The sequence below is a fragment of the Labrus mixtus genome, chromosome 15 (assembly GCF_963584025.1).
Source record: "Labrus mixtus chromosome 15, fLabMix1.1, whole genome shotgun sequence".
Classification (NCBI taxonomy): Eukaryota; Metazoa; Chordata; class Actinopteri; order Labriformes; family Labridae; genus Labrus; species Labrus mixtus.
The window spans coordinates 8,103,235-8,124,158 of record NC_083626.1 but is presented as its reverse complement, the minus strand read 5'-3'; the positions used below and the strand labels follow the sequence as shown (position 1 = coordinate 8,124,158).

Below are 20,924 nucleotides of genomic sequence, written 5' to 3'. Positions count from 1 at the left end.
AGCTGTTTGAAAGGATTGCCAAAGAGGTCAGTGGGGGAGCACACACACACCCCAGGCGCTCCTCATGGTGACCGGTTGATGCAGCTCATGCTAGGCTCATGCTGGAAAATGAAAATACTGCTCCATGTTGGAAGTATCGGAGTTACTCATATCATCCATCCGCACCCGGAGACCTGCTGCTGCTGAATAAATACTCAGTCGGACTGTGTTACAGCTACAGTCCTTCCTGATGCTGCTGTTAAACAGTTTTTCCTTCAGTCATGTGAAGGGGGACACCCGAGGGCCTGGGGGTCAGGGAGGGCGTGAGAGCACAGACAGAGACGGACAGAGACAGAGGCTGAAGGGATCCTGCCTCTGTGGATGAGCTCTGCGCAGCAATCCAATCCTGTAAACATGCCGTCTACCCTAAAAACCTGGGAGACAAGACCCCCAGAGGATGCTGGGAGAAGATCTCCTGAGGAGTTCACAAGGTTCTTAAGACCAGAGTCCATCATGACAGATCGTTTAGCTTCCTATCAGTCATAATATTTTACTTTTCTGAAGTTTATTAGATCGGCTTGCACACTTTAAAGCCTTGACACGCTGCTACTTCCTGGAAAAAAGTTCAGCTTTAGCGGTGACCTCTTTCTGCTCAACTAAAAATGTTTCAACAATCACAAAATGCTCCTGAAGTTAAGGGGTTAATATGCTCACTCTGTACTTCTTTCTAGAGCTATTATCGAATGAAGACAAAAAATATTAGAGCCCCACCGATTAATCGACTTTATCACCCCGCTGGGTTAATGCAATCCACAATCTTGTGTATTTTTGCTCACTGATTTCTGACTCTATCCACTGTCCTATCTCTAAACATGAGCATAAAAAGCTGTATAAATAAACCTTTAAAACTGTTCTAATAATAAGCTGAGTGAACTAATTAGCAGCACTTCTCTGGATGCAGAGTGAGACACAGTGAACTCTAAAAGAAGCGGCTAATAAAGTAATTCTTAGTCATAAAGGTCGAATCAAATCAAAGCTGACCTTCAATGTTGAAATGAAACGTATAAACCCGAAGATATGGAGAAGAGCAACTCAAGAACGGTCTGGTCAAAAGAAAAAATAACAACACCAGAAATCTTCCTGCAACCCTGCAGGATGAACTGGTTGTAAAGATTGACTTATTAAAAAAAAGAAACCTGTATTTAGAGCAGCTCTGCCTTTGACAAACGTTGGTGTGAAGTGAAAGCACCACCCTGAAAACAAGCATTAGTGTTATTTGCCAGGACGTGTTTGGCACAGAATGAGGGGCCATAATCCATTTTAACAAACATATATCTGTTTGCTGTTACCAGTTTTAGAAACGCGACAGTTTCCCATTTAAAAAAAAAAAAAAAAAAAGCCTGCGTCCCAAATTCTAGTTGTTTGGCTCGCTTTCAATCAGCTAATGTTACACTTTTTTGAGTTCCTGGAAGGCAGCAGCAGCCAACTTTTTTTACTTCTCACAGGCTGCGCGTGTTGATTTGTTTTTGCTTGGCTCCATAAGCTTTTTGAACGTTTCCGTCACAGAGCACTGGAAAACTATTAACACGTTCAATGGCACTTTATTTTTTTTATTCTACTTGATTGGCTCGGTTTCTGTCTAAATGCAGTCCTGTCAGATATCCAGGATGGGGTTTTTTTTAATTTTCTTATGAAAAAAGGGGGAGAGGAACATTTTGAAATATTATGAAGCAAGTCACAAAGAAGTGTCATTTCACACAGATTGAAGGCGTCGGCACTTTCTCTAAAGAGTATCCTTACAAAGACAAGAGCTCCTTTACAAGAAGATGTCTGAAGCTATATTTTCAGATCTTCATGCGTTGAGATTCTTTCATGGGCTACGAAGGACAGTTGTCATGTTGGTTAAAAAGCTGGTGGAAGCAAAATGAAACTACATTCATCTGAAACCTTAGAAACAGAAACAAGACAAGCTGAACTCATGTCTGTCAAACATGATCTGGTCTATCGCAGATAAACATCAGTCTTGTCTAAACTTTTTCAAAGGATTCTGATTTTGCAGAAAACATTGCATAGAATGATTTAGAAATGTTATCCTCTCAATGATTGTTCATCAGTTGAAGCTCAAACCTCGATTGTTTACAAAACCCTGGATGCACTGGAAGTGGTTGACAATTAATAATAATGATGTTAATAATTAGTTGATGGTTTATTGTCTGAGTGTGTTTTCACACCTGTAGTTTGTTTGCTCTGGTCTGAATCATGCACCAATTAATATTATTGTTGCACAATTCTCTTTAGTTTGGTCTGTGTTCATACAGGGACTAAAATGTGTAATGCGCTCTAATCGGTCTGAAATCAGTAAACAAAGACGAGTTGACTCCTGTTTTCCATGACGCTGCTCCAAAGACACTTTACAATTTCGACCACACGGGTTGATGTTGGCTCTGGTCATCAGATATCATTTGCATTTACCACTGTGGGCAAACGATACAATTTGAAAACGAGGTGCAACTGTGCCTGGAAAATAATAAGTTGCTGTGCTGGAGTCGCTGAAGGTGCTTACCAAGACAGTTCAGGACACAACGTTAATCCTCCTGAACCAGGACCTGCTCATCCACTCAAAGGGTTTTCTGAAGCCCCGTCAGGTCACATCACGGCCTGTGGTCTCTAACACATGTTCAGCAGCGATGAATGGAGAGGGTTCTTATTACGAAATGAACCGCATCAAAAGTCATAAAAAATTGGACTGAGACCCAACTTTTCAAACGGTCTCGGTACGGTTGTTTGGTTCCCACCAGGGTTCGACTGACAGCTTTCACACCAGAACAAATGATCCGCAATCAGACTCAAGTTCATTTTAACCACACCTAACAGGTTAGGCATGAAAACGCTCAAGGAATGCAAACTTTCTCAGTTATTTGTATGGTCATCTGTGTAAAATCCATGAACATGCAATTTAATCTAAATAATTCAAAATATTGGCTTCAATATCCGTAATGGTTAACTTTTTCGATCTAAAATTTGAATCACCAAACAGATTGTTTTTTTACTTTTCTGATTAGAAATACAAACATCACCCTAACCAAAAGGTGTCGCACCAAAAACAGCACCCATGATACCAGAGCCACCTCTGCTGAAACAGTGCAGGTCTGTGGGAAGAGAGAGAAACACTAACACTGCTCCTTTCATGCATACTAATTATGTCTGCGTGACTGTGTGTGTTTTTGGTGAGTGAAAGAGAGAAGGAGAGCTCCGGAGATTGTGAAAACAAGTTCCATTTACGGTGATAAAAATCTGTTAATCTGGCTCTGCTGCCCCTGCCCCCCCCCCCCACCCCCCCACCCCCCCCCCCCCCCCACCGCACTGTTTCAGCCCCATTCATTTCCCCACAGGCCCTCCACCACTGATTCACACTCACACAGAGAACCAGATGTTTGGACGAAAGTTGATAAACTGGTCGCATTTGGAGTAGTAATCCCTCATCACTGTGTCAATGTAGCTGACAAACTCTTTTCGCCAGGAGGCACATTTCACATAAACAAGACATCAGCAGCCGTCAAATGCAAAGACATAATCAACACACAGATGTCAAACATGTCTGCTCGACAGCAATCCTGATTTCTGATTACAACGCAGGCTCATTTTGTGTAAGCGAAAATATGCAGGATACAAAAAAAAAAACAGCATCTCATTAATAGTGTGTGCATGTATGCAAGAATGCATGTGAAGAGGTCAACAAAGGTCACAGGCCTGAACAGAAACGTGTGTCTTTGCATGTGTGTGTGTGGAGAGTTAAAAAAAAGCCCCCGCTCTGGCCCTGCAGCCTCTTTTTTTTTTTTTTTTTTGTCCTCCCAGCCTGCAAAATGTGGAAAAAATGCGCTGTGACTCCAAGCGTGAAGCAAAGTGCCAGAAACGCTAAACCAGGACAAACGCATAAAAACCCATGGCTCCATTAGCTGTGTTGGGAGGCTTAGCCTGGCACAGCTCGGTACGGTTCACTTTGGCTTTTAGGAAACGGATTTTCAGAACAACAGCTGCATACGAAAAAACAAATTCCAAAAAAATAATCCATTCTTCAATCTTCCACAAAGACACATATGTCCGTGTATGAGGGTGACATCACTGATTAAAGCAGACTTCATGTGTCATAAAGAGACGTTTGTCTGCATCTTCATCGCTGTGAGGACCCCGGGCTGCAGGGTCCCAACACCAAATATCAATGCAGTAACATTATGCAGGAGACTCCCGATGACTTCTGATGACATCAGCAAAGCATCTTCTTGAAGCAATTATAACGACGCAGCACGTTACAGCCTTGATTTGGGCGCCTGTGTGCACTCTCACAGCTGTGACAGTTTACAGTGAAACAGTGTGAAGAGTGGATCTAATCAGAGAGGGAGGAATGCGACCTCTCGCCCCGACCAATGGCCCTCTGCGGCCGCTGCAGCAGCCTTATCTGATTGGTCTGTCTGGCACGGTAATCATTTCCAGAACTGAAAAAAGGGGCCGCCAAAAACGGGAGGGAAGAGGAGGAAAAGGGGGGGCGGGGAGAGAGAGAGAGAGGAGAGGAGCAAGAATGAGCCGATTGAAGCATGAGTGCTGAAAAACACTACAAGCTGCTTGAGATGAAATCTGTCTGTAGATTGAATGATTTTCAGATAAAACAATCAAACTTAAGTCAAACATTTTTAACCCATAAAGAATAAACATTACATATTACACAGCTGCAGATGGTGAAGGAAGACTTTGGATAAATCGCTGTGGAAGAAGTCTGAAAAGAAAGCTAAGAGTGTGCAGAAGTAAAAAAGTCCCAAAAAAGAATCATTGGAAATGAAAAAAACTTTAGTTTACACATTTGGTGTTTCTCACAGCAATAACACATTATCTGTATCTCTGAGGTCTAACAAACGCTTGAATGCATCTCATTACTCAGGCCGAATATTTACACCTGATATGTTTAAGATACTCTCAAATGCAATCCAGCAGAACGCAGTATTAAACCTGTCTTCATCAAACACACTGATTTGATTATTCTGGACTCCAGGTCAATAAAATATGTTTTTTTACAGCCTCTGGTCCCAGCCAATCACACTAAGCTTTCATTGATGTATTGTGATGAATGATTGGCCGTCTATCACTGCAGCTAGAACTCACTAAATGTGTGGACTGTTAAACGTTTTGCAGTTTTAACTTTGCAGGAATACTTCTATATGTCTTCTGGATACAACCATTGAAATGCTGATCGGTGAAGCCGTCGTGAAGAAAGCCGAACAAACTGAACTGCAACAAACACATAAGAGCTACAAGTGTTCACAGGGGATACTTATTATAGAATATTACAAAAAAAAGAAATGCAATAGATGAACTCATATACTTTAAAAAAACATTTGAGAACCAGAGACATACTTAGTAGTAGAATAGTCAAGATCCTCATAAAGAAGAGGAGACGTAGGGCTGGGTGTCTTTGGGTGTCTCACGATTCGATTCAGAATCTATTTTCTATTCAAAACAATTACAATGTCTACTTTAGGATCTACTCCAGTCATCTGTGAGACTGGCTGAATGTCTTGCTGCTCCATTTGGCATTATACGAGTTATAGAGCTAGCATTAGCACTTAGTATGGAGAAACCAATTAGAAAAAAAAAATATCGATTTAAAATCTCAGAAGATAAGAATCTCGACGTGCTTATTTTGAAGCACTAACAGCATGACACAGAGGCCTTTATCTTCTATGTTTTCATTAGTTCATAGTAAGTATGACACAGCTAATTTTATAATTCTGCATTTACTTGTCAGAAGAGTTTAAAAAGGTCTGGAAATAAATCTGTTTTCCAGTGAATGTCGGTAAACTTTGAACACTTCAAATAGCGAGACAAATAGATTTTTTTTCCAGTTGTTGTTGTCTGGTTATTTCATAAAATGTAAAAAACTTCACCAGTGTTTGGAGTTCTGATGATGGATTGAATAGTTCTACTGTATTCCTGCAGTATGTTACAACCCAAATAGCCACTAAGTCACTCCTAACTGCACCACGATCAGCGATTTCTAACTCTCTCCCACTCTCTCCATCTCTCTCACACTCACACACACACACACACACACACACACACACACACACACACACACACACACACACACACACACACACACACACACACACACACACACACACACACACACACACACACACACACACACACACACACACACACACACACACACACACACACACACACACACACACACACACACACACACACACACACACACACACACACACACACACACACACACACACACACACACACACACACACACACACACACACACACACACACACACACACACACACACACACACACACACACACACACACCTCTCAGTATTTCTCTCCATGCAACATGTTTTTTTTTTCCTGGTTCTGAGCATCAGCATGCAGAGCAAAACCCATCAGTAATCCCCTGCTGCTCCGCTCTGGAACTGCCTGTCTGCCCCATGGTAGTTATAGGTCATTCACACACAATCTGAACCACACACACACACACACACACACACACCCACCCACCCACCCGCTCAAACACACACATGTACACATCTACAAGCATGACAACATGGTGAGTGTAGGTCATGCTAGTAATACATCTCTCTCTCTCTGTCGCCCTCACAGACCGGCACACACACTAACTCGCGCACAGCGGAGGCCTAAGTGTGTGACAGAGAAATGCCAGTCTTTTTATCGCACCCTGCAGTTTAACCCCTTCTAATCCCCTCAGAGTGGCACAGCTTTATGGTCAATTCACACACTTTCATGCTTTTTATTCTGCCTCTCTGTGTAGCCGGGAGAGTAATCCCCACAGCAGCTGTGGCAAAACATCACACACGTGTGGAATAGAGTCATCGTACACAGCGACAGTGATACATACAACATACACACACAGGAGCACACTGACACACAACTCAGTCACACAACACTGAGGGTTAATGTGCTAAATATGACGCCTGAATGGACAGAGAAGTGATTGATTACAGCTACAGATTTTACAGCTTCTTCTTCTTCTTCTCCAGGATCAGGACGTTTTAATTTGATTTCTTTTGTGTGTAACAGATTAAAAGTGGTGTAGATTGAATACCAAATTGAAATATCAATGTAAAGATAATTTTCTTAATTTCATGTTTATGCGTTAAGGGATAAATGAGTTTCTAATAAAGCACCACAGAAGAAGAAACATGCAGCGGAATTTCTGAGAAGCCATTAAACTAAAACAACACACAGTGGAAGAATGAAAAGTCGCGTTGGGCTCGACAGCCATATAAACTGTTCAGTTTTCTCGCTTTCACAAGAGGAAAGTATTTGAAGCAGTGTGTGGAGCGGAGAGGAATGAAACTCAACTCATAACACACACACACACACACACACACACACACACACTTAACTGCTCAAAAACAAACCCCATAGCTACATACAAAACACGCTGACTCAAACACACTCGTAATATTTCATCCGACCAATTTCCCCGAAACCACATACATAAACAGTCGACCTCACGCGCACACACAGACACATACAGCGAGGAACACACACGTGCACCGACATGCACACAGACGAAGAAGAGTGTAAAAGTGTGTTTATGCAGCGAGATGGCTCCATTTCTCTCATTAGGGAGAAGAAGCTGCCTGCAGGAAAGCCTCATCTCGTCAGTCTGCTGAGATCTCTAAAAACCAACAGTACTAGTCAGAGAGAGAGAGAGAGAGAGAGAGAGAGAGAGAGAGCGAGAGAGAAAGAGTGAGAGAGAGAGATAGAGACAGAGAGTGAGAGACAGAAGAGAGCGAGAGACACAGAGAGAGAGAAAGAGAGTGAGAGAAAGGAGAGAGAGAGAGAAGGGAGAGAGAGATAGGGACAGAGAAAGAGAGAGAAGAGAGAGAGACAGAGAGACAGAGAGAAAGAGAGAGAGAGAGAAGGGAGAGAGAGATAGAGACAGAGAAAGAGAGAGAGAGAGACAGACAGAGAGAAAGAGAGAGAGAGAGAGATCAAAGTCATGCAGCAGCTACAAATTAATAAACTCACAAAGAGACTGAATGGAGGAGTAAGTAAAGGAATCTTAAAAGGTTAAAAGTTCTAAGTAGTAAACCTTCTGTATCTTCAAATACACTCATTTGACCTTTTAACCTTCAAATTGGAATTTAATGCCAGACTGAAAACCACAACAAGAGTTCAAGGTGATGAAGATCAACTTGAGCAACATGACCCAACAACAGCAGAACATCATCACACAGAGAACAACCAAACACCACCTGGAGGTGAAACCAATAAAATAAAGTTTCAGATTACATTTAACTGATAATCTGGCAGCCATGTCATCTTTTCAATATTCTGCAGGCTCTAAGGATCCCTCGATCACATTGTCTTTAAAAGTCAGGGCTAAAGCACAGATGACTTCAGTTTTTATTTTGAGCAGAGAATGACTCATGTTAGTGAGAGACAAAAGTGATTCACCTTAAATCACTACAGTCTTCTGGGTTTAAAAAAAAAAACAAGAAGAAGAGGCTGAAAACATGGTGGAAACACAGCAGGTCGTTGGCCTAGTGGTTATCTTTTTAGTCTGGTCTGAATAAGAGTAAAAATGATCCCACGTTAAAACAGTTTTCAAAAAGTCCTTAAATAAACAAACCTCTTAAAAATCTCTTCATGGGGTTAAATCAATTCACAGAATCCTTTTTAAGCTTTCAGAGCCGTGTAAATATCCCGGTGGATGAGAAAATAACAGAAAGCGAGGCAGAAGGGAATAAAGAGACAGGGAAAGAATAACACACTTAATAATAGCACACAATCCTAAGCTGTGAAGATAGGAAAGAAAGAGAGATAGGCACAAAAACAGAGAATAATAGACAGCCCCATTAAGCCGAGGTTATTGAGTAAATTCATCTCACTAGACAAAAGCGTCTCCTGTGATCGTGTCGCTGCTGCTTCCACCAAACCTCCACACTTTCTCTCCAATTTTGGGTCCATTTGCAACCCCTCCGCGTCTGTTAAAAGCTAAATTACCCGTCTGCGTTTTGCCTTAAAAATGGTTTCCCATGCATCACCACCCTAGAAAAAGGTAGCGGTACGCAGAGCGATTTCGACGGCCGAGGACACGCCCGAGCGCTGCCGCTTTCACGCAGGAAACCTTCAGGTGCCTTTAAATGGATTTCAACATGTTTTTGACCCGGCGGTTTTACTTTGTTGCGAGGGGAGTAGAAGCGTTTACTATCAACACTACATCGTTTCTGTGTCTTACCAGCCGTATCCTTCTCTCAGACGGAGAGCGGAGGGAGTTACAGCAGGCACAATCACATAAAAAGACAAATAGAAGAGAAGGAAACAGAGCTGGATTGGCAGAAACCTCGCTCTCATGGGGGCTTAAGCCGAGCCCAGAAAGTTCATTTCTCAACTCCAGCAGGAAGTTCATCCGTCACTAAAAAAAAGCCAAATCCAGTTACCTACAAGCAGGAGTCAGGCTCTTGTGTACCGTACCTTTGCTTCCTTCTCAAAATCTACCGCGAGATAAATGTTCCCCCGGGGGATTTCTGACTCAGAGTATCGGCCTCCTGGAGCGTAAATCTCCAGAAAGACATTGACAGCAATGATGCCCAATTTGGTGGAGGATCAATAAAACACTCAAAGCCCAATTAATCAAATGCCAAACTTTCTATGCGCTTATGGAGACTAAAGCAAGGATGCAAAACATCTGCTTCTGTGTCCTTGAGAGAAACGCTGAACCTGGGGGCTTCATGATACGAGCCAAGAGACACATGAGAGGACACATCCCCTCTCTGAACACACACACACACACACACACACACACACACACACACACACACACACACACACACACACACACACACACACACACACACACACACACACACACACACACACACACACACACACACACACACACACACACACACACACACACACACACACACACACACACACACACACACACACACACACACACACACACACACACACACACACACACACACACACACACACACACACACACACACACACACACACACACACACACACACACACACACACACACACACACACACACACACAGACAAAACCTCACACGTGCAGCTTTGTGTTTGACTAAGCACTCAATAAAATGAGATGGGGCCTCTCTGTGTGTGTGTGCTGCTGGGGATGATGGGAGGAGTGTGTCATTGTTCTCGCCGACTCAGCATTTCTGCAGCGCCCCGTCATTCCTGTCATTTCACTGCAGCTTTTGCTCGCAGCTGGGGGGCAAAAGTGGGGACCATGCCATGAGATCCCTCTCCAAAATGTTTAAAACACCAGATCCATGGCACTTTGTGTTTACCTTGTGCTTTTCCCCCAGCTGGCAAACAGTTTCTGTTGGCAGCACGGTGGAACACTAATCATACAAACGCTGCTTTATGTTTGTCACGGTCCGTTTCTTTTTTTGGGGGGGATGAGATGAAATTGAGGGGTTTGAATGTTTTCTGGACTCCTGGGGAGCTTTGTTTGGTGCCTCGGTATGAAGAACGACAGAACTCTTGTTTCACTTTTCACAGCGGGAGAAAACAAACAGTTGAGTAAGACAATGAAGTTACAGCCTCTTGGTCTACAATTAGATTTTCAACATACGAGGAAAAATAAAGTATTTAGAACTTTAAACTGTCTTTTATACTTTTCTGAGTCACCACATTTTTAACAAAAACACATCTTGCATGTGCCTTCAAAGCGCTTTTACACTGCAGGTCACACCTACACATTCACACACTGATGGCAGAGGTTTCTATGTATTCATACACACTCATAGGCAGAGGAAACAGCGGGAGCAAATTGCCCAAGGACACATCAGACGTGGCTGCAGGAGCTGAGCCAAAGCCACCCCGATTTATATCAGTAACATTTTGTTCACAGGTAAATTTGACCCAAAAGCACAACAGTTAGCATCATGTTAGCCTGCTGCACTTTCATGATCGATGCGCCTTATGGAGCCGAGTCATCAAAACAAGAAAAGACAGCGAAATGAAAACATTAAAGCGATTCACCCAAATGAGCAATTATCATATTTCAACTCTCTCTTTCCACCGTCTCTCTCTCTAATCACTTCCAGAAAGACCACGGTTTGCATTGCACAACCTCATCCTCAGTGCCTTTGTGTCTTCCCGCCCGCCCGCCCGCTCCTCCTCCTCCTGAGTCGTCTCATCTGAGTCACTTCGTCAGAAATACCGACACTCTCTCTCTTTCTCTGCCTCGCTGCTTCCAGCTCCCCTGTCTCTCTCCTCTCATTTTCCTCCAGTTTTCATTTTAGAAAAACGTTGCCTCAGTTGTTTTCTCCACGACTTCACTATCTACTTTCTCTGTAGTTTCTTTTTCGTTAATAAAGGCCAAAGCACAAAATACAGCTCGCTCAGTTTGAAGTATTTCAGGATTTATTGATGTTTTCATCCCTAAACAGTAGGATATTGCAGTACATACAGAATAGGAACAAGAGAACCCTTGTCTGATAGTATTTGACAATAGTCTGATAGTGTTTTCAGATCCTCCGCTCTTTATACATGTTATTAGTTTGAACTTACATCTTGCAGCTCCACGGTTGTTTTTTTAAATAATTGCTCAAAAGTTGGACCGAACTGTAACATCTGTCGCTGCCTTCCCTTTAAACTTTTCACCCCGACAACATTCCAGTTTTCTCATCCTCTTACATCCGCTCAGCTCCCCCCTCCCTCCCTCCTTCAGAGAGACAGAGCGTATACAGCAGAACAACACTTTCTGGGACCTCTCCCCATCACAGACCTCTCGTATCCCTCCTCATCCTCTGCTCTCTCCTGTGTCCTTTACCATGTCTACACGAGGAGTCAAGGTCGGGTCAAGACACTCTTATAGTCGTGCTTCTAAACAGGCTGCAACACAGATTTTGCTCCTGTGTACAAACTGCTGCAGGTTTTCTTTTTTTACTTACATTTGTTGAGTCGTGGTGGCGCTGATGATCTAGTGGTTGGATTGCACGCCCCATGTACAGAGGCTGCTGTCATAAGGACGGGCAGGCCCAGCTCGAATCTGACGCAGGTCTTTCCCAACTCTCTCTCCGCTGTCCTATCTCTCAAATAAATGCAAACAAAGCCCACAAATATATATGTAAAAATAAAGGTAAGCCTGCAGTGCAAGTTGTGACATCATGATTAGAAATCTAAGTACATCGACTATGAAGTATTCAGAGAGCTTCCTCTCTCTCAGTCTGCAGAGGGGCGTTCTTTTTACAAAGGGCTTTACTGTACATGGGATCGCCCGGGGTAAAATTTAAAATGAACAAGACAGATGAAAACCATTCCTCTCAGAAAACCTAACCGCAGTCTTTTTTGGCTTCTATGGTGATTGAGATCTGGCGCTGCGAGGCCCAAATTAAGTTGTCAATATTACTCTTCAAATCAAACAGAGGTTAGAGTGTGGTGCTGCAGTTTGGCCTTGGCTTCCCCTCCGCCGCCTACCTTCCTCTTTTACCCTCTTGCTGTCCCTCCCTTCCTCCCTCCTGCAAATCCACAAGATCTGGGGAACGTCTAACCAGCACTATAGATAACAGAAGACAGATCTGCATCTAAGAGCCATGTACGGAAAAAACAAGAAGGGAGAGATCTAACTTTGACCTTGGTCCAGCGCTAAATATACACGAGGAAGGAGGGAGGGTAAAGCGGGGATGTCAGAATGTGTGCATGTGTGTGTGTGTAAGAAATATGGATACTTGCTGATTGGACTAATGTCGAAGAAGAACAGGAAACGCAAAGAAGTTCAGTAATGCTGGTTTGTTCAGCAACACACACACACACACAAACACACACTGATTATTTTGCTGCCTCAACTGTTCAGACAGCGCAGAACATAAGGCAGAAATTGGCCATTTGGGACAACAAACACAAGCTGTATGTTCCGCAGCAGCAGAGGAAAATGGGTTGCTGAAATTCTTTTAATTGCTGACAAAACAACTGCAGAATTATCCTTGCTCACACTAGGAGAGGAAACAACTCCCCCGCACACCCACCCCGCTGTTCTGTCTCACTTTTAAAAAACACCAAAACTCGGATGCTTTAGCGACAATCAAAAAAGCTCCTTGCAAGTCCTATTTTGAACACGGGGAAGTGAGTGTTTGCAATCAGTCGGTGTGTCAAAAAAAAGTGTCTGCCACTTCCGTCTTGTGGTTACCTGTCACATCTGTGCAGCCGCCTGAGCATCTCTGCCTCCTTACAAGAGAAACTATTTCAATCTGCTATGCCCCGTTTGATCTGCCTTGGCCTTTCACTGCAGAGGCTGCATCAAAACGATGTGGGTAACTTAAAAGCTCCATCGCTCTCTCTCTCTCTCGGGCTCTCATCTTCCTCTCAGCCTCTTTCTCTCCGTCTGTTTTTGTTCAGACAGAAATTGGATGTTGTGAACACTTTGTCACTGCCTCATCAGAAAAAAAAGAAGAAAAAAAAGAAAAGAAAAACAAGACAAATTGTCTCCTCTGCTGCAGCATCACCTACACTCATGTTGAGGTTACTCCAACAAAAGTGTAAAGATTTACAATTGTGCAATGTCTGTACTGTTAGATACTAAATACATGATGTGAAGAGGCTCCATATGAGTCATGTGATCAGTTGAAATGATCGCGAATATGATACGATACGATAATGATCGTTGAATATACACTCAGCCAGGTTGGACTAGGGCTGGGTGATATGGACCAAAACTCATATCTTGATATTGATTAGCTGAATGGCGATACTCTATATATATATCGATATGTATTTTATTAAAACACATGGAAAAATAAACTACTTGTTTGTGAATTTAAAAAGTAATATTATAAAATAAAAATGTTCCTTAAATACAATAAAAGAGAGAGAGAGGAGGAGCAGGGTTAAGAGGGACAGACAGTCAGTCATCATCAGTGAGATGAGAAAAAGGTGACCTGGCACCTCTGTAACGTTATTTTAATGCAACATAAACTATATCCATATTAACGATATTGTCTTACCCTATATCTTGTTTGAAAATATATCAATACATCTTAAAAACTCAATATATTTCCCAGCCCTAGGTTGGACCCCCTTTTGCCTTCAGAACTGCCTTAATGCTTCCTGGCATAGATTCAACAAGGTGCTAGAATTGTTTCTTTTGATTTAGATTTTATTCAATATTGACATGATATCATCACACAGTGGCTGCAGATTTGTCGGCTGCTCATCCATAAGACGAATCTCTCCCGCTGCACCACATCCCAAAGGTGCTCTTTTGGATCGAGATCTGGTGACATTTGGAGGCCAGTTTGAGTACAGTGAACTCATTGTCATGTTCATGAAACCAGTTTGATTTGATATGAGCTTTGTGACATGGCGCTTTATCCTGTTGTTGCTATTCTAATAACTGTCAGTATCATTATAATAATCTCTCTTTATGACTGACAAAGAGAAGGTAGAGAGAGCGAAACAGCCTGTGAGCACCTCATGGATTTGAGTTCAAATTGATTATGTAATTTAGCGGCAACGTGTCATATTTTCATTTCAGCAAATCTGTCACTCTTTTATTTGATTTATCTGGGCTGATCAGATAAATGGCCCTTTCAAAAGCGGTTAAAACACTCGCGCTTGAGGTGGGATTCAAACTGCTTATTTTGCCGTGTAATATCAGCTTACTTGGCAGTCAAGTCTTCAGCAGCTCAACAGGCAGGGAGCGTGCCTCGAACACTGCTGGATCGCTGCTTCAGCTCCCGCTGGGGCCGCTGCTGCAGCATTTAAATGTAGGCACTCTGAATAAAAAATAAAAAAACCCTCAGCTAAATGCCGCTTTCATTACATCCTATATGCACTCTTTATGATAGCACGCCCTTCCTCTGGGTGTTTCTCAGATGGAGCGAGTTGAAACTGCTTTATCAATCTGCTTTATTGTCATTCTACGGCCGTCTCTCCTCCTTGGTTTTATTTATTGCAGGCATTTGAGGCTCGACGCAGGCGGACCGCGGGGTGCACAGTCGATTGTCTGCAGCGCTCAGCTCAGCTGGTGCCTGAGCCACTGAGCCGCTGAGGGAAACTGACACAATACCAACCCCCCACACACCCACCTGAGCCCCCTACACACACACACACACACACACACACACACACACCGCTGCCTGGCGTGCTAGTGAGCCCACAGAGTCCATTCTCACTTGTAATGTGGCTCATAACACTCAATGTCAAGGAGGCTCCAGAAGGAACACACTTTAGCCAACAGTAAATGAAGTCACATCAGTTCATCTAAAGAGCACTTTAGTAATTTCCATCAGTTCATTTAGAAGGAGTCCTACAGTTTCAGTGATGACGGCCAAGCTATGGAGCCAGCCTGAATCCCAAAGGACAACACAGCTCGTTAGCAACGCAGTACATGTTCATGGTTAAATCTAACGCCACGGGATAAGAAACAATGCCAATGCACAGTGCACAGGGAAGGAGACAAAAAGGATCCCTACTTTTGTATTCAAGTTGTTCAACTGTTGCAAAAAGCTAAGGGTAATGCATTACAGCTATTTGGCCAGGGTTATAAAAAAATACACATTTGACATGTCGACATGACCTTTTGCTCTCACACATGAAACAAACTCATACTCTCTTGAGTGAAAGTCAGATCTTTGAGCCCTTCAAGGTACCACAATCACGCTGCTATTTCTGCACACAGATTACGTAAGTGTAGTCAGATCCTTTGGAGATGAAAAAAGGTGACAAAGTGTGACACAGTTGCTTTAACCTCCCAGGACAATTGTGACTCTTTGAGGTTGTCTTGCCTCCTGTGAATGTGACACAGACAGTCTCTGAAACATAGAAAGGTGGATACATAGAGAGAGAGGGGGGGGGGGGGGAAGGATGATCTCCACTAAGAACAAATTAATAATAAAAGACTCCAAGAATAAACTAGGTAATTAGGTTACAGGCAGCTCAAAGCGCATGCAGCAGGAGCTATCATCGGGGGTCTTATGATTCTGACTCATTCCAGGCTCAAACCTTTGAAAAACAGAGTGTGTCTGCGGGTGAAAACGGGAACTAATATGTTCCAGAGTCATTAATGTCGCTACAACTATGCATGCAGTCACTTTGCATGTCACGCCTCGGCCCCAAAGTGGAGGTGATGCTCAGGGTTTCTGCCTTATCAACGCGTCCCAGCACAGGCACACACACATCATCAGAGTGAGGGGGAGAGAGAAGTCTTTCTTCCCCCTCCATACATCTCTTTGCATCTCCTCCACAGCTCCCACATCATCTCACACTCATCCTCGCAAGTTCACCCGGGAGAGAGATAAGACGGAGAGAGAGATGAGAGGAGATTCAGAAGCATGCAAAGAGAAGACTCTCTCTCCCTCTCTCTCTCACACACACACACACACACACTCAATCTAAAGAGATTTTTTTTTTTGCTTCCTTGGCAGCCAAACTGGTGGCTGGGCGCCCGTAGTCTCTCCAAATCAGCCTGTCTGCCTCACCTACGCATTTCAAGTCAAAAATTCATAAGGTGACACAAAACTGTCAGAGCACGTTGATGCTACTCCAAAATGATGATGCTGTGTGTGTGTGTGTTTAGGTGTGGGGGTGGCATGAGCACACACACACACACACACACACAAACACACACACACACACACACACACACACACACACTGACAGGTCAAACATTCTCCACACTTACACACACTTTAAAACATTTACATCTTATGTGTAAACAAGCACAAATAGGCACCCAGCTGCATACATTTACAAACTTATACACGCACACACATAATCATGGTATCTGCATGGGAATGTAAAGGCAAGTTCAATCGGTGTCTTAAGCGCAGGTGCACAGATGGTCAAATTCTGTGTTCAGTCCTTTTTTTTGCTCTCACAGAACAATCAGCACCCACAGCCACACATCTTCAACTCTACTAATATTCTTATTAGGGCTTGTGTGCCCTTAAGCAGAAGCTTTATTTGTGGCTACAATTTGTGACCAAGCCCACAGGCATCACTATACCATTGCGACAACAATTCCTGTAATACTCCCGAGATCTGAAATGTACCAGATAATAAAGCTGGAACATTTTGGGAGACACGACATTCAACCGATTCGTTCAGCCAAGTGTGCATCCAATATCCGCAGCAGAATGTCACTGATGTTCACGGCAATTGCTTCACCTTCAACAACTTGGCCAATTCCTACCACAAAGACGAGGAGGGACGTTCAGTCATTTCGGGTGGGGGGGGGGATCCGCAACCTCGGCGTGCGTCTGCCTGCTTCCCCCTTCATGTGCGCAAAACAAGCCAAGCGATGTGACGAAGCGCAAAAAAAAAGAAAAAATCAAACAACAGAACGCCCGATTTCTCCCCTAACACAAACTGGTCCATGTATGATGGGAACGAAGACAGTCAGAGAGAGACATTGGCGTAAGGTACGGAGGACGACAAGGAGCGGGAAAGGGTAAGTGAGGGGTTTCGGGGAAATGTCACAAACATTTCGGATGTAGAAAAAAGACTCCAAACCCAGCAAGGAGACGATTAACAACCACAAAAAGTTTTGGCTGTACTTACTTATCAAACAGCCCATCGCCTCCGTCCTGCTCTGCATGTTTGTTTTTTTTAGGATATCAGAGTTGCAGCAGAAGACATTTCCATTCCCGACGGGTTCGTCAGACAGCAGCAGCAGCAGCACTGGTTCCAAAAGCTCAGCTCTGCAGTTCCGTGCGCACAGGAGAGCAGCGCTCAGCATGAATGGGAGAGGAGCTGCGGTTAGACTCCGGCATCCCCTGGTAGAGAGAGAGAGAGAGAGAGAGAGAGAGAGAGAGAGAGAGAGAGAGAGCAGAGAGAGCGAGAGAGAGAAAGGTTAGTGTCATGAGTGCGCCCCCTGGCTGCTGTAGCAGGTTACAGCGGATCACCAGACGCATTTCTCCGTGGCGCGCATAGGTGGCAGCATTGGACGCGGGGCAGGCTGCGGTACCGTGTGCTCTCGCGCTGCTTCTGGTCCGATTCAGGCTCATAAATGACATGAGAAAGGTTGTTTTAGTGGAATCAGAGTCTTTGATGTATTCCTGATAAAAGGCTGCGTCAATTCAGCCTGAGTGACTGCTCCTGTCGTCTGATAATGCATTCAGAGAGACACCTCACTGTTTTCATGTCTCATGCTGCTCACAGTGTGTGTGTGTGTGTGTGTGTGTGTGTGTGTGTGTGTGTGTGTGTGTGTGTGTGTGTGTGTGTGTGTGTGTGTGTGTGTGTGCGCGCTCATCTCTGTGTTTACTTATGTTCTTCTTTGTGTTTCTGCTTTTTGTCTTCTTTTATGTAAGGGCATGCTTGTCTGTCAGCATGTATGTATGTAAAATGTATGCATTTTGTGTTTACTACATCAGGGTCTGTGCATGCATATGTGCAAATCATGTGTTTGTGAGTGTGTGTAACCTAATAGCATGCGTGTGTGTCTCTACACGTGTATTCAACAGCGTTCTCTTTTGAAGGTCAGTTCCGTTGAAACTTCACAGATCATCTCATCTCTGCATCGCCTTGTCCGTTACTTCACCAAAGACAACATCCTGCTGGAGCTCATTTAGAGAATAAAGATCCATGTTGACAAAGAGGTTGATTGAATCCTTCGATCCTCAGATTTGAACAACTATTAATATAAAAACAAAAGTGTTTTTTTTTTTAAGGCGGATCTGAAACAGACACACACTCAATCATCATTTCGATGCCTTACTTTTCGAGTTGAGGACAGCGCTCATCAGACTCTGTTAAACTTAGAGAGAAATGGGTGTGTCTCATTATTATTAAACCCACAACGTAAAAAAATAACCCAGATAGTCCACTTGTGGCTGGCTCATTAAAATGAAAAACTTAAAATCAGAATTAAACGTGTACAGTCGAGGAAAATACTTATTGGCTTATTAACAGGAAAACTGTAACAGAAGTAAGTCCAAAGTATTAGTTGTATTAGTCCAAAGTATTAGTTTGTATTAAGCTTAAACGTGTGCATAATTAGGGGCGTGTCCTTTGAATGATAGGTGGGTACTGTTAATCATCTTTAGGGTCAACTCAGCTTATTGGAATCACTGAACTTGACATCATAGCTGCATGTGTAAAGGATCTTTTTTTGCCTTTTGGAGAATAAAACTCATGAATAAAATGACACAGGGAAGGATTTGTGGATAGTAAAGAAAAAGGTGTTTTTTTTTCTGCTCGTATACAAAGGATTGTGTAGTTTCAGACTCCTGAGCTGCCGGCTATGACCTTTGCGGTCCCCTTGTGCAGATTAAATGTTGACATTCCTGCCCATATTAGTGATGACTCGAGAGTTTTCATACAGGGCGACGGGGTGTCAGGTGTCCCTCCACACAGACACAGAGGATGTGGTTACACAGATGATACTCGGGCACTCAGATTACAGAATGTGTGTGTGTGTGTGTGTGTGTGTGAGAGAGAGAATACAGTATGTGTGTGCGTGTGTGTGTGTGTGTGAATACTTGGTCTTATGTGGCTCCATGTAGCACTGCAGGTCACAGAGTTCATTTGTCATCCTCAAGACCTCTTCAGTCATCCACCTTGAACTTGTTTTGTTTGTATAAATTAAATCTTCATCAATTAAAGTCAGCATTGAATTAAATATTTAGTAAAAAAAGAGAAAAAAGAAGAAGCCTTGTTTTTGGTTCAAAGCTGTTCTCTGTCAGCTCAAAGTTACGACTGCTTGATTGGGTGCAGAGCTAACTTCTTCAGAAGTTTAATTTGGTCTCAGTTGAGTGAATAAAACAATAGAAGAAGATGATATGCATCCACTTTTATGTTTGCTTTGCAATGATCACTCACTGGTTGTTACACTAGAACAAAAAGAAGTACATCTTCTTCCATTAAAGCTGCCCTATTATTCTGATCCCCATTTTAAAATCCACATATAGTGCTACAATGATGGACACCCAGACTAAACGTGGGCAAAGTTCCAGATCATGAGGTAAACGAATGTGGGAGTAATCCCAGGATGACTCTACAGAGGGCGCTAAATGGCTTGTTCTGCAAATCATGCGATAGTTCCCCGATATGAAACCAAGATTTTTACGAGACGTAAGCCATTGAAACCTCTTAAATAGACTCTCTTCTCCCAGAGCAAGAGAGAAGCTACCCGGAAGGCTTCCTGGGAGCTGACCAATCAGAAGAGGGGGGGTCTTAAAGAGACAGCAGCTGAAACAATCCGTTTCAGGCAGAGGCTGAAATGATGTTTTTTTACTGACACCAGTATCAGATAAATAAGGTGTTTTTTGAGCTGCACAACATGCAAAGCTGCTCTATAGATTTCACAGACTGACAACATGAAAGGTGAACATGAGGAGAATATGGGATCTTTTTAATAACTAGCTTTAGGGGGTACATTGGCTTACATCTGGGAAGATATTATATCATGGTACCTTGTCAAAACGGCGTCCTTTAAACACTACAGCAGCTTTCAAAGTGGCACAACTGCTTCTAGAAAACAAGCAAGTCATTTCTGCCTCTACTATAAAGTGGCATTAACTTATTTTTCATACTCATATTACAGATTTAAGTCCAGAATCTGCTCTCTGTCCATCCGCTGTCCACCAATTCTTAAGAAAAATATCCTTCTTTTTATCAGCTAAATGCTCCACAATGCTTCCATCCTTGTTGGTTATTATTTGTTCCTTTTCTGGCTATAGGAAAGAAGTGTAAAATGTGTTCATCCCAGTTATTTTCACACTGTCAGCAGCTGCAAACAAAACCCCTCTTTTGCTATTATGCTGATTCGTAAGCTCCGGCCCTCAAATTCATGAAGGCTTACTGCCAGGGCAATGACTCTTACAACTCACTAATAACAAGAAAATTCCCAGAGCCTCAGCTATCCAAGGGTGAGCTAGCCTCAAAGGGAGAAAGCAATCTTTAATGCTGTCAAGGAGTA

At 43.1% G+C, this 20,924-nt stretch overlaps 1 protein-coding gene across 2 annotated transcripts in view; it reads right to left on the bottom strand.

The window, feature by feature from the left end:
- LOC132990301 (plexin-A1-like) overlaps window positions 1-17,757 on the bottom strand; it is a 261,264-nt gene extending 243,507 nt beyond the window's left edge. For both annotated transcript variants that reach the window (XM_061058473.1, XM_061058474.1), the window contains exon 1: window positions 17,567-17,757. The gene's annotated coding sequence lies outside the window, so the exon portion shown is untranslated. The remainder of the gene's footprint in view (window positions 1-17,566) is intronic.
- Window positions 17,758-20,924: the final 3,167 nt, after the last annotated feature.